General features: G+C 43.5%; 1 protein-coding gene across 2 annotated transcripts in view; it reads left to right on the top strand.

Annotated features, from left to right (window-relative positions):
- The window catches only part of kiaa0930, a 104,623-nt gene that overhangs the window by 572 nt on the left and 88,873 nt on the right, over positions 1–15,178 (top strand). The gene's annotated exons all lie outside the window — the stretch shown is intronic.

Genomic DNA, 15,178 nt, shown 5'->3' with positions numbered 1-15,178 from the left:
GGAAGAGAATGTTAAGAGCCTGTTTAAAACCGTTGGTTGGTTTTAACTGTTCAATAGCTGCAACAGGGCAAACGAGTGTTCGGAGTTTACAGACGATTTTCGTTGTTAACTGGGCGTTTTGTTACTATTACCCTCAGCCCATTTTTCTTCCTCTTAGATATTGCATTCGTAGTTTTTAAGTTGCTAAATTGCCTCCATTATTTGGTCGTATTCACATGATGCGCTAAGGTGTGCTGGGTTTTACCATGAATAATGGTGGGTGTGGAGGCGGTAACTCCATAGCTATCTGACTGGGCACTAACTAGTGGACAATGACAGCCAAATGCTCATAGGCTGTATCGCCTTTGCACATTCAGCAGAGGTGGTTTGACTACACTCCTGTCTTTTCTGTGGGACTTGCCTGGGAGTTGAGCGCAACATTTTTAAATGGTTTTCTTAAACCATGACCACAAGCCAGACTTTTATTCACAGGTTTGTCAGTTACGTCTTAGCTTCTATTTCGGGGAAAAAAATGGAAGGAAAGAACAAACAACCTCTCCCTTTTCCTATGATTGATTCAATTACCCGGTGTGCGAAGCTCAGGATGAGGTAAGCTGCAATTTCAAAGGAAGCCGCAGGTGGACAGTGAGCATGCGCCGGTGCGCGGCGCATTCTGGGGGTTGTAGTCTCAGGGAGCCAAGTTTGCTGTAGGTTGGACAGGGGAGCTGACTACAATCCCCAGAATGCAGGGCGGCGAGGGACAACGCGCATTGTTGCCCATTCAGATAGAAGGGGATGATGTAATTGCTAGTGGAGCCACCCTGGACCTCCATCTGCGCCGATCTCATCAGGGTAGCTTCAGACTGCAATACAGTCCAGAGTGCTGGAGGAAGCTCAGCTCTGGCTGCATCAGAAACACGAGACCTGAACAAGTCAAATTGGACTGGAAAGGTTAACTGAGGGCAGCTTTACACTGGCACTTGTTGCAGATTGTCTAAGCTTCAACAGCTTTGTAGCAGCATGTATGCACCTGTCCCCTAACGTCTACATTTTTATTTTGTCAATGCAGCTGAAAAACTGGTGAGTTATGTGCTGGGATATTTTGGTCCCTTTTACTCAAGGCATTAACAATAAAAAAATTGTTTCCTATTTTTCCATCTTATTCCCTACATTTGCCACAGCTCCAATTCAGGTAGCAAATATTTATTGAACTGTAGCCAGTCATTGTGGGCTAATTTTGAAACTACGTCAAAAACTGGTGTCTTGAAATAATTGTGCTGTGGAATTGTGATTTCTAAAATAATGCAAGTTCATGAAGGAAATTAAGAAATATCCCTGGCTCTCCCACACTCAGAAGTCACACGACACCAGGTTGTAGTCTGCCAGGTTTATTTAAAATCACAAGGTTTCAGAGTGCTGCTCCTTTATCAGATGAGGTGAGCTTAAATAAACATTATGGATTATAACCTGGTGTCGTTTGATTTCTGACTTTGTCCAGTACAACAGCAGCATCTCCACATCATTCCACCCTGACCTATTTATGACTCCAGTTTCAAATCAACTTGATCGTAAGTAGCCCTCCATTTGGCCTAGCAAACTATGGCTGTCCGTTTTGGGGAAATTAGGGATAACCAGCAACTGAAGCATCTCCATCGGTGCTTGCATTCTCTCCTGCTCTTTCTCAGCCAGATGGCCTTCTGCCAGTAGCCCAGCCCATTTTTCAGTGCTGTGGGTCTGTACAGGTAGCAGCTGATGTGTCTGCGACAATGACGTTGTCCTTTGAAGAACACTAGGTCCCAGAGTGAGATTCAAACCGAGAACTTTGAGTTCAGATGCTAGGGTGCTGCTTGCTGAGCCACAAAACCTCACAGATACCCACATTAAGTGACTGAATAAATAAAATATTGTTTCAATGTTCATTTTAAAGTGCTGTTTTCGCTGACTGCTGGGTAGTTTGGAGGAGGCAATGGCCTAGAGGTATAATTGCCAGACTATTAATCCAGAGATTCAGATAACGTTCTGGGGACCTGGGTTCGAATCCTGCCATGGCAGATGGTTGAATGCAAATTCAATAAAATATCTGGAATTATGAATCTCTAATGAAGACCATCAACCCATTGTCGATTGTTGGAAAAACCTATCTGGTTCATTAATGGCCTTTGGGGAAGGAAACTGCCATCCTTACCTGGTCTGGCCTACATGTGACTCCAGATGCATAGCAATGTGGCTAACTCTGAACTGTCCAGGCAATTAGGGATGGGCAACAAATGCTGCCTAGCCAGCAATGCCCTCATCCCATTAATGAATAAATAGTGGAAAAAAAAAAGTTTGGAGATGCTGAGTACAGTGTTTAATAAGATGACTCCCTTCAGATCTAATCATCCCATTCAAAAAGACCTTTTTATCAAATCTTTTTAAAGATTTACAATATAAGGAATATATAGTCTTCTCCTGTAAATAATGAAACTTTTCATGAAGTCTGCTGTACGCTGGTAAATATTTCAGTAATTGTTTCTGACTTTTGGTAGATTTGCCAGGGTGGGTTAGCTTGCCGACCAAAAGCTGTTGGTTTGCAGCCGCTTTCCTGTGTATCATGATTGTTATTCCAATGCACTTCAGTCAAAAGTTATGTTCCAGCCAATATGTTTTGGTTATGTGAATAACACAGATGAACTGAGATAGTGAATGTTGCTCATTGCTGAGGGGTAGGGTTATCATTGGTGCTGCCCTTCATGCAACAAATGCTGATTGGGGTAGGATATTTGACCACAAGTTGTTCAAAATCTGTCAACTCTGATAAGAGACAAAATTCTGCCAGTCTGAATCATGTATGTGCACTTGCCCACTAAACCATTAGGGAAAGCTTATATTGCTTTATGATATGAAGGAACATTTATAGGCTCAGATGTTAAAATGTGTTAGCAATGGCATATACTTTAGCTGTTGTAATGAGACAGTGACAAAACGTACTTGATTACAATGCAAATTATTTGGTCAGCTGGAGATTCTTGGCAACAATGAAACTTCAGGAAAGCAGCAAGTGCTTTTTTTACATGCCTGTCCACTGGTATTTTGAATAAATATTACTCCTGCTCAGCACTACAACTAACCCTTGAGCTATTGGACTGGAGTTTCACTGGCACTGAATTAGGTCAAACACAAGTCTTTCTAACTTTCTGCTGTCCCAAAGTGCACAAAGTAGCAATTATCATGAATGTTGGACAACCATTTTTTTAAATCTTCCCATACCTGATTTTTATTTTCAAACGGCTATAACGGGAAGTTAGATGTTGGTAAATGAAATGGCCTGGATAAAGTATGAGATTTCCTTTAAAACCTGAGCCTCTTTTCCTTAAAGCAGATAATGTGCATATTTAGTAACAGTATCCCCAGAGAAATTATTATTAATAGGTTATGGTGGTCTCTTGAGATGCAGTAGAAAAATTGGAGTTTAGAAGAATGAGAGGTGACCTTATTGAAACATATAGAATTCTTCAGGGACTTGACGAGAGATTTTGAGGTTCTCTTCCCCATGTAGGGGTGGAGGACGTTTTATTGTCTAAATAAGGTGTTGCCTGCTTCAAACAAGTGAGAAATTTGTGGAATTATTTACTATCAAGGCTGGATCGTTAATTATATTCAAGGTTGAGGTATTGATTTTTAGTCAATAAGAGAATCAAGGCTTATGGAGGGTGGGGGGAGAAGCAGGAAGTGAGGATAATTGGATCAGCTGTGATCTCATTGAACGGTAGAGCAGATTTGATGAGCCGAATGGCCTACTTTTGTTCGTGTGCCTTGTGTTAGTTGCTGAATGATCCAACAGCTTTGACTCATGACCTTTGTCGAGGTGTGTTAATGTTCTACCATGGAATTTATTAAATTTCAATTCAGTTAATTAAGCAAATAAAAATTTAGCAGGAATACTAATGGCCATTTAACTGCTAAATTGTTATAAAAATCCAGTTAGTTCTGTGATCACCTTTTGAATGTGAAGATTTGGTGTCTTAATGCTGTGCATGTACAGGCCAAACAGCCATGAGGTTGGTGCTTTTCTACTCTCTGAAATAGCCTAGCAAACCACTTAGGTGTTCTTTTTTGTCTAGCAGTTTTATATGACTAGTAGATCACCAAGCAGTGACCTAGGCATGCACAGTCCAGTCAACCCTGAAAAGTTGTCATCACCAGGATTCGTGGAAGTTGCCCCAGAATAAGGGAATTGTTCTCGTGGACTAGTCATGAAACACCTGAGAGAGTCATACTCTCAGAAATAGAGATAACAAGGTGTAGAGCTGGATGAACACAGCAGGCCAAACAGCATCAGAGGAGCAATAAAGTTGATGTTTTGGGCCTAGGCCCTTCTTCAGAAAAGGGGGAGGGGGAACAGGATTCTGAAATAAATATGGAGAGAGGGGGAGGCGGATAGAAGATGGATAAAAGAGAAGATAGGTGGAGAGGAGACAAGACAGGTCAAAGAGGCAGGGGTGGTGCCAGTAAAGGTGAGTGTGGGTGGGGTGTTAGGGAGGGGAGACATCAGTCCAGGGAGGATGGACAGGTCAAGGGGGTGGGATGAGGCTAGTAGGTAGGAGATGGGGGTGGGACTTGAGGTGGGAGGAGGGGATAGATGGGAGGAAGGACAGGTTAGGGAGTTGGGGACAAGCTGGGCTGGTTTTGGGATGCGGTAGGGGGAGGGGAGATTTTGAAGCTGGTGAAGTCCACATTAATACCATTGGGCTTCAGGATTCCCAAGAGGAATTGGAGTTGCGGTTCCTGCAACCTTCGGGTGGCATCGTTGTGGCACTGCAGGAGGCCCAGGATGGACATGTCGTCTGAGGAATGGGAGGGGGAGTTGAAACGGTTCGTGACTGGGATGTGCAGTCGTTTAGTGCGAACCAAGCATAGATGTCCCACAAAGCGGTCCCTAAGACTCCGCTTGGTTTCCCCGATGTAGAGGAGGCCACAGCTGGAACAGCGGATACAGTATATCACATTAGCAGATATGCAGGTGAACATCTGCTTGATGTGGAAAGTCTTCTTAAGGCGGTGAGGGGGGAAGGTATAGGGTCAAGTGTAGCACTTCCTGCAGTTGCAGGGAAAAGTGCCAGGTGTGGTGGGGCTGGAGGGTACAGGGCTAGGGTTAACATACATTTCAGCTAATGTCCCAGATTCAGTTGCCATTCCTGAGTACATTCTGCTGTGTGGAATGGAGTGCCCCTAAGAGCACTCAACATTAGCTCCACATCCTATAAACTCATATGGCAGGAGGTCAAACAATTCCAGCTGATCCTCCCGCCCTCATCTTATGATTCAGTACTCTCCATCCTGAATATCACCGGGGAGCAGAAGGAGGAAACCATACCACCCCCACCCTTGACAGAATTACACTGGGCGAATAAAAAAAAATTGATCCTAAGAAACAGATGCTAGAGCAGATGACCAAAGCTTTTAAGGAGAACATTAGGAGGGAAGAAAAATGGAGAGGTTTAAGGAGGGAATTGTAGACCTTTGATCATTTGAGAGCTAAAGTCATTGAATGGTGAAGCAATTTAAATGAAGGATCTTTGAGGTCAGTGTTAAAGTGCAGGTACCCGAGACGGTTGGAGGCATTTAGAGGTGGGGAGTGGACCTTCCCTGGACTGATTTTAAATGCAAAAACAATGCTTTGAAGTTGGGTCCTGGAGAAATGATAGCTTAATCTCCTGAACCAAAGTGGTGCAAGTAAAAGCATAGGCAGCAGAATTTTGTATGTGTCCTCAAGTTCAAGGTACGTACTGTCAAGGGGGTTCGCCTGTAGATTGCTTCAGAGTGAGTATTAGGAAAGCTTGAACAGGCTGGGGCATTTTTCTGTACAGAAAAGGAGATGCAGGGACGATTTTAAAGGTCTTCAAGGTGACAACAGTTTGATACGATAGTTGCTTGAAGCTGAGACTGCAACAAAGAGTGGTAAATATAGCTGCCATTCATAAATTCATTGGGCATTCGGAAGACGCATTCTTTACCTAGAGAAACGTTAGAATATGTTAATCTGTACCATGGTCAGTAATGAGGTGAGTAGCATGAATGCATTGAAAGGGGCCATTGCTTGAGCAGCCAAGGGGAAAAGTAATAGAAGGATATGTTGATGTGGCTTTTGTGGAGCATTAATGTCGGCATGGACTAAGTGACCTGTTTCTGTGCTATTCATGGAGGAATAAGGCCTTTGGCCCACCATGTCTGCACCAACCATGATACCATCTAAACTAATTCCATCTGACTGCACATGGTCCATATCCCTTTATTCCCTGCCTTCACGTATCTGATGGAATGCCTCTCCAAATGGCACTAATGTACCTGCTACTACCACCTCCCCTGGCAGCACGTTCCAGGCATCTACTGCCCTCTATGAAAAAGAAAACATGCCTTGCACATGTCCTTTAACCTTTCACCCTAGGAAAAAGATTCTGATTATTCACATTACTTTCATAATTTTACATACTGTACTTCTATCAGGTCATTTCTCAGCTTCTGACTCTTTCGTGAAAACAATTCCAAGTTTGTCTAATCTTTCCTCTTATAGTTAATACACTCCAGACAACAGCCTGATAAACCTCATTTCCACACTCTCCAAAGCCTCCATATTCTTGCAAAAGTGTGGTAACTTGAACCGCGCACAACTATAAATATATACATAGATATTTTTATATACAATAAATATACTTTCTTTGTAACTGTCTATTGTGTAGTTTCTCTAGAATCAGTTAATATGAATGCAATAAATCTCGTGTTCACACTGTATCTTCCTAATTACAGATGCCATTGCTGCAACCAAACATCTGGAATTATTTGAGATAATAAAATGTGAGGCTGGATGAACACAGCAGGCCAAGCAGCATCTCGGGAGCACAAAAGCTGACGTTTCGGGCCTAGACCCTTCATCAGAGGGTTCATCCAGCCTCACATTTTATTATCTTGGATTCTCCAGCATCTGCAGTTCCCATTATCTCTGGAATTATTTGAGACTGACTAGAGCTGTTGGCCCAAACTTTGTGACATAAGCAATGACAAAACTAGTGACAATAAATGTTGACACTCTGAAATCAACAGCACATTCTTATATCTGCACGTAGAAGTTACTGTGACAATTATACTCTAAAGTACTCCCAAACTGCAATCAAATAGCACTTGCTGAATTGCCCAAAACATTTCCTTTTAAACTAGAGATATTTTGAGGAAGTAACATTTCATTGAATAAAGTGTGATTTGGGTTTTTAATTGCATACAAAATTCATAATTCAATCCTGAACAAGTTCACCGACAGTCCACAGCTTATACTTGCGGAATGTTAACTATCTCCATCATAACATTCACATTTTTAGTTTTAAGGCTATTGTATTTCAGTTTCTAACCCAAAATTGTGTGTGTCTCAATCATTTATTTTGCATTCTGTGAAACCTTTAATGAAAATTTCATGCATTATATTTTTTGGTTTGCCTTGGGAATGCTTTAATGCAATTGGTCATCTGGCCTGCTTGATGACACCAGTGTTTTAAAGGAAAATCCACAGCACAGAGATCACAAGACCATCTGTGTGAGTTCTTCTCAAGGGCAGTGGTGAGTACTGCTGACTGCAAAATTCAGGCCATAGATTGCTGATGCACACACTGGGAGACAAATGTCACATCTGGGTGTCATATGAATTTTAAAACTTATTTTAAAATTGATGTTGGACTTTTAACATAGATGTGACAGAGCACAGGATTTGCAAGTCATTTAAAGTTCTGGAAAATTTCAATATTAAAACTGCAGAAGGACAAACCAGTGATAATGGGCACTGCAGATGCTGGAGAATCCAAGATAATGAAATGTGAGGCTGGATGAACACAGGCCCAGCAGCATCTCAGGAGCACAAAAGCTGACGTTTCGGGCCTAGACCCTTCATCAGAGAGGGGGATGGGGTAAGGGTTCTGGAACAAATAGGGAGAGATGGGGAGGCGGACCGAAGATGGAGAGAAAAGAAGATAGGTGGAGAGGAGAGTATAGGTGGGGAGGTAGGGAGGGGATAGGTCAGTCCAGGGAAGACGGACAGGTCAAGGAGGTGGGATGAGGTTAGTAGGTAGATGGGGGTGCGGCTTGGGGTGGGAGGAAGGGATGGGTGAGAGGAAGAACTGGTTAGGGAGGCAGAGACAGGTTGGACTGGTTTTGGGATGCAGTGGGTGGAGGGGAAGAGCTGGGCTGGTTGTGTGGTGCAGTGGGGGGAGGGGACGAACTGGGCTGGTTTTGGGATGCGGTGGGGTAAGGGGAGGTTTTGAAGCTGGTGAAGTCCACATTGATACCATTGGGCTGCAGGGTTCCCAAGCGGAATATGAGTTGCTGTTCCTGCAACCTTCGGGTGGCATCATTGTGGCACTGCAGGAGGCCCATGACGGACATGTCATCTAAAGAATGGGAGGGGGAGTGGAAATGGTTTGCAACTGGGAGCTGCAGTTGTTCATTGCGAACCGAGCGGAGGTGTTCTGCAAAGTGGTCTGCATTCACTGTACCCGGTGTGGCTACCTCTACATTGGGGAAACCAAGCGGAGGCTTGGGGACCGCTTTGCAGAACACCTCCGCTCGGTTCGCAATAAACAACTGCACCTCCCAGTCGCAAACCATTTCCACTCCCCCTCCCATTCTTTAGATGACATGTCCGTCATGGGCCTCCTGCAGTGCCACAACGATGCCACCCGAAGGTTGCAGGAACAGCAACTCATATTCCGCTTGGGAACCCTGCAGCCCAATGGTATCAATGTGGACTTCACCAGCTTCAAAATCTCCCCTTCCCCCACCGCATCCCAAAACCAGCCCAGTTCGTCCCCTCCCCCCACTGCACCACACAACAGCCCAGCTCTTCCCCTCCACCCACTGCATCCCAAAACCAGTCCAACCTGTCTCTGCCTCCCTAACCTGTTCTTCCTCTCACCCATCCCTTCCTCCCACTCCAAGCCGCACCTCCATTTCCTACCTACTAACCTCATCCCACCTCCTTGACTTGTCTGTCTTCCCTGGACTGACCTATCCCCTCTCTTCCTCTCCACCTAGCTTCTTTTCTCTCCATCTTTGGTCCGCCTCCCCCTCTCTCCCTATTTATTCCAGAACCCTCACCCCATCCCCCTCTCTGATGAAGGGTCTATGCCTGAAGCGTCAGCTTTTGTCCTCCTGCGATGCTGAAGGACAAACCAGGACGGTTCGCCAATGATACATGTTGAACAAAGACAATACTGACTTTGTTTGTCTCCAAGCCCAGCCTGATAACAAAAGAGACATCAAAACTCATTATGCCCGCAGCAGTGCTAAAAGTCTTCATCTACTTGCTAAATATTTTAAATGAAGTTTTAACTTGGATTAACAAGCATGCTTCTTTCCCTAAATTACTCCCCAATCTCACTAGCCACACACTCAAAACTCCCCTTCATTTTTTTTTTGGGTGGTGTGCAGACACCATGAATCCAAGCACTGATGTCAAAACTTTGTGTTGTGATGGTATGCACAAATGCATCACTGTCTCACTCTCACACCCAACTTTGCCCCTGCGGAGTCGCCTGGAAATCTGCACACATGCAATTTAAAGCAGGCCATAGTGTGCATGTGTCATTGCCAACAAATGCAGCCTTTTTGAAGAGCTTTAGCGACATTTCTGAGTTTTTGTGTTAATCATACCAGCAGCAAAAAGCAGGATCCCAGGCTAATAGTGAGACCTGACTGGAAGGTTAAGCCATTGTGAAACCGGTTTCTAGAAGACTGTCAGAAATAGGAATAGAAGCAAGCCATTCAACCTACTGAATCTGCTCCACCATTCAGTAAGATCATGGCTGATTCGATAATCGTCAACTCCACTTTGCTGACTTTCCCCCTTCAACTTAATGATCAGAAATCTGTCTGTCTCAGTCTTGAATAAATTATCAACCCAGCTTTGAGAGAAGACATTCTTCCACATCTCTGTGCTAGTTGTGCAATTGCTTCCTCTGAGATTATGTCCTCTGATCCTAGGCACTTCCACAAAGGAAAACAGCCTAACTACTTCACTCCCCAACCCCCCACCATCCTCAGGAACATTTTTACATGTTCCAATAAGGTCACCGGTCATTCTTCCAAACTCGAATGGGTGCAGGCCCAACCGGCTCAACCTGTAATCAAAACAGAATCCCTGCGTACCCAGGATCAGCTGAGTGAACATTTTCTGGACTGCTTCCAATGCTACAATTTAATCCTCTAAACAAGGGAACTGAAACTAAGTCACACCTAGAATGCTGATAACAATCGATGCCTTGTATAGTTTAGCAAGACTTTCCTATTTTTGTACTACATTACCTTTTGAAATAAAGGCCAACATTCCATTTGCCTTGATTATCACCCATTGAACTTGAATAACCGTATTACAATGGCAGTTTTCAAATCTTCTGGGACTTTTTTAGAACCTAAGGATTATTAAAAAGATTCCTACTAGTGCATCCACTATCTCTGTAGTTACTACCTTTTAATATCCTCGGATATATCCCATCCAGGTCCGGGGAGATGTTCATCTTTGGCCTTGTTAGTTTTCCGAGCATCACTTTTCGCTAGTGATAGTTAGTGTACTTATTCCCTCTCCTCTGCAAGATTCTCATATCTGTCTGAAAAGCAGTTATCCTCCCTATAAGTACCATATGAAATCTGACTTTGAAGGAATTCAATAGCTCCTGTCCTCTGCCGTGCAGATTCAACTGAATCTGAGCTTCTAAAATGCAGGCAGCTCCTTTTACTGTACTCTGATATTCATTTGGATTGATAATTGCACTTCTTTTGTTTTAAAATATTGACATTCTAATAGATTAGATTCCCTACAGTGTGGAAACAGGCCCTTTTGGCCCAACAAGTCCACACCACCCCTTGAAGCATCCCACCCAGACCCATCCCCCTATAACCCACACACCCCTGAACACTACGGGCAATTCAGTATGGCCAATCCACCTGGCCTGCACATCTTCAGCCTGAGGAAACCAGATCACCCGGAGGAAACCCACGCAGACACGGGGAGAATGTGCAAACTCCACGCAGACAGTTGCCCGAGGCTGGAATCGAACCCGGGTCCCTAGCGCTGTAAGGCTGCAGTGTTAACCACCTTGTATTAATAAGTGTAAGATCTCCTCCTTTCCTGTCTCTCTGTGAATGCACAATGACCATGCCAGGTTTGAATATGTAGATAAGTAAGACTTTTGGCCTAAACCTGAGGGAATTTGCATGTCATTTTAAAATTGACTACACAAGCGGGATTTGGGGAACACCAGCTTTTTCAAAATGAAGCCCCCTTGGTTATGGGCAGAAGGTGGGGATAATAGAATATTCATACTCATTCCATGTCTGCAATGCAATATATAATTATTCAGAATGTGGACAATCTGCTTCGTCACAGAGTATCACTGGCAAGGCTGAAGTTGATGTTATGAAATCTTCTTTGGAGCTTAGCTCCCGAGGAAATGAATGCTGCAACGGATACTGCACCTGCTGTTGGCACTGAATGTAATACAAATACTCGCCTTTTAGTCTTTTTTTTGAAGTTTTTAAAAAGAGCGAGTGTTTGCAATGTCATTGTGCAGTTGGAGTGGTGCTTGCACAAGTCAGTAATGATTACAAGTAGCCGAGCCATCTGTGTAATGGGACCAAAATTGGGGAGATGGTGGTGGATGTGTTAAAATAAAGGATGTTGGCATGTTTTTCTCTGGGTGCTCTCATTAAGTAATGTTTCAATAATGCAGATTCTTGTTTCATATGGTGCTTTGCTGGAATAAAAATGCGTTGGAGAAACGCTGGCCTGGCAACCTTTGTGGAGGGAAAAACAGAGTAAATGCTTTTGAGCCTAATATGATTCCTGTTCAGAACAGTATGTTGCTGGACTATGCAGGTAAAGTGTGGCTGAATTCCTTGTCTCTAGAGGCAAGAATTTGTTCCATTGTGTTATTTTTAAATGTCTCTGTACTTTGAATTGCCAGTAGGGCCATTGTTCTCGTCACATCTTTCACAACCTGATGACATAAACAGTTAACAATAGCTTCCAGAGCACAGTAGTGAGATTTCCGAACAGAAGGTGTAAACATCAGCATCTAGTGGAGTTGAAATATAACACCAGGCAATAATGAGCCTATTTCCTCTGACTCGACTGCATCGTTGAAGAGTAGTATTTTGGGGATAGGCAAAAGAAGCTAACTGGACCAATTATTCTTATCAGAAAGATGCAACGTGGCAGGAAAAGTCAACTGTTGTAGGAAATTATTTCTCTAACCCTGAGAGAAATGTTTATGAGTAAACTCAGTGTTGGAGAATCATTTTGAATGCTTAAAGATTTTTTTAAAAAAAATGTCATCTGTAATCAGGCACTGACCTTTCCAACTGCCCTTTACTATTTTCCCATTATTGATTACCAAGTATGTTGGTGATCAATATGTGTGGTTGTTTTAGCGGAGTATGATTCTGGTCTTTCAAAGGAGTTTTCACTTCGGCTTCAGGTGATGCCTGTTGCTTTTCTGACTGCAGATCAGACTGTTTTCAGTCAGTTGTTTAAATGCAAGTAATGTGGTCATGGTGGATGTTGAAACCAAATTAATTGAATTAGATTCAGCAATGAGTTAACTACAGTTTACACATTTTTCCTTACAGCATTCATACTGTCTATTAACCGGTAGTATTTAGAAATACCTCCTGATCTTTTTTTTTTCCTTTTTATGGAACCTCAGTTTGAAACTTGTACAAAATCTCCCCCTCACTGGACCTCGAGTGTGTTCTCTATCAATGAATATTACAGTTAAGTGGACCTTGGACTGATGTTATAGCTGAGCCTGCTTCTAGTTTTCTTTGCCTCTGTGGGGTCAAGAGCAGGGACTGTGGTTAATTAATTTTTTCTTTAATACACCAACCAGTTACAGTCATCAAACAGCAGGTTATTTTCTTCTTGACTTTCTCCCTTCGTGGTTTTATGCCTATGTTCTTTCCATCACTCACTGCTTTCCCCCAACCAATCATGCCTCTCAACGCAGGATGCCACAGTGGCTCAGTGATTAGCACTGCTGCCTCACAGCACCAGGGACCCGGGTTCGATTCCAGCCTCGGGGGACTGTCTGTGTGAAGTTTGCACGTTCTCCCCGTGTCTGCGTGGGTTTCCTCCGGGTGCTCCAGTTTCCTCCCACAGTCCAAAGATGTGCAGGTTAGGTGGATTGGCCATGCTAAATAGCCCATACTGTTCAGGGGTGTGTGGGTTATAGGGGGATGGGTCTGGGTGAGATGCTTCAAGGAGCGATATGAGCTTGTTGGGCCAAAGGGCCTGTTTCCACACTGTAGGGAATCTAATTTATTAGAATGTTAATATCTTGAAACAAAAAGTGCAATTATCAATCCAAATGAATATCAGAGTACAGTAATAGGAGCTGCCTGCATTTAGAAGCTCCGATTCAGTGAACCCGCAATTGGATGGGTCTGGGTGGTGTGGACATTTTGGGCCGAAGGACCTGATTCCAACCTGTAGGGAATCTAATCTAATCAACAGTTTGTATTGATAGGCTACTTTAAGCCATCAGTGACATGCATTGGGGGTAGGCCACTGTAAATCAAGCCCTGCTATTCCCAGAGTCATACCAGATCATAGTGTTTTAAAGATGTGCACAGTACCCCAATTTACCTGGCTTTCAGATGAACGCCAGGCCCTTTGGGGTTCAGTTGTCTATCTTTGGGATCTGATTTGTAAGAGAGTTTGTGCTGAGTGACTGATTCAGTTGGCTCTGATTTATCAATTCAAACAGCCCAGAGCACCTACTACAGGAATAGTACCTTCGTTGTAAAGTTTGAACTGAGTTTTTTTTTGCTGCAGAGAACAGGCAGCTTATGCGAGGGAGAACAACTGCACGCACTTGTCCTTCAGTGTGTTTATTAGTCTCCAACTTTTTTCCAGTTCCAACCTGCTCAGTCAGCTAAGAACCAATCAACTTCCTCTTGTAATTAATCCTTCAGCTCCTGATCATTAGCACATTGCAGGAACCCCTTGTCACAAAAAGCAGATTCATAATCAGTATCAGATTCCTTGTGGAAATATGTAGCCATGCTGGTAAATCCCTGATTTAAGAAAAGAAATTTTTGCATTCCACAGTTTTTAAAGACACTGTTCTTACTCAGCACACTCACCACAAATGGATGGTGGGACCTCTTGTTCTGTGTATTCACCAGCAAGACTATGACCTGAATAAAGTGAGTGGTTTAGCCTGTACTGTCCCTCCAGTCCACTGGAATGTGCTGGCAAGATGGAGCATTCAGCAATCTAATTGAGCAACTGTGCCGCCCCAGTGGTCAGGACTGCTGCATCACAGCACCAGGGACACGGGTTCAATTCCACACTTGGGCGACCGTCTGTGTGGAGTTTGCACATTCTCCCCGTGTCTGCGTGGGTTTCCTCCGGTTTCTTCCCACAGCCCAAAGATGTGCAGAATAGGTGGCTTGGCCATGCTAAATTGCCCGTAGTGTTCAGGAATGTGGAGAATAGGTGGGTCATAAGGGGGCGAGGGTCCGAGTGGACTTCTTGGGCCAAAGGGCCTGTTTCCACACTATAATGATTCTGTGAGATTCTGAGATATACAGTTCATTCTGAGGTCAGACAGGGAGTGCTGGAATTGATGAAGCATAGTCTTATGACATCGTTTGTATTGGTGTAGAGTTCTGCAGATCAGCATGAGAATGTTTGACGTTGTGAGTAAAGTAACATGCAGGATAGAATTCTGAAGGTTATTGAAAGATTTGAAGGATGCTTTTGTTTTTAAGCGCAAGTCTCATAGTACCTTGAAAGAATTTGGATGTTCCCTCCATAAGTTGTAGATCCATTTTTAAAATGATACCATTTTGTTGCCCTAATGCAAAGGGGTAATCTTCTTCCTATGCTGTGATTTCTCAGACTGTGCATACCTAATAACGAGATCAATTCCTCTTGTTGTTCAACCAGATTTTCATTGGCACCATATGCTTTGAGCTACTATATCACAGAGATTGTGATTGTTCGTTGCTATATTAAGCCTTGCTATATAGAACTTAATTACTTCCGCTTAGATGAGAAAAATGTGAGAATTGCAGGTGCTATAATGTCATCTGTCATTTAAGGAGTGTTGGTCAAAAACGGGACATGGTTCTCATTTGCCATATCACCAAAGGAATAGTGGGCCTCTGTGAGGGACGG

This window comes from Stegostoma tigrinum, chromosome 18 (assembly GCF_030684315.1).
Source record: "Stegostoma tigrinum isolate sSteTig4 chromosome 18, sSteTig4.hap1, whole genome shotgun sequence".
Lineage (NCBI taxonomy): Eukaryota > Metazoa > Chordata > Chondrichthyes > Orectolobiformes > Stegostomatidae > Stegostoma > Stegostoma tigrinum.
The sequence above is the reverse complement of the archived record's forward strand: the minus strand, read 5'-3'. Positions and strand labels throughout refer to the sequence as shown.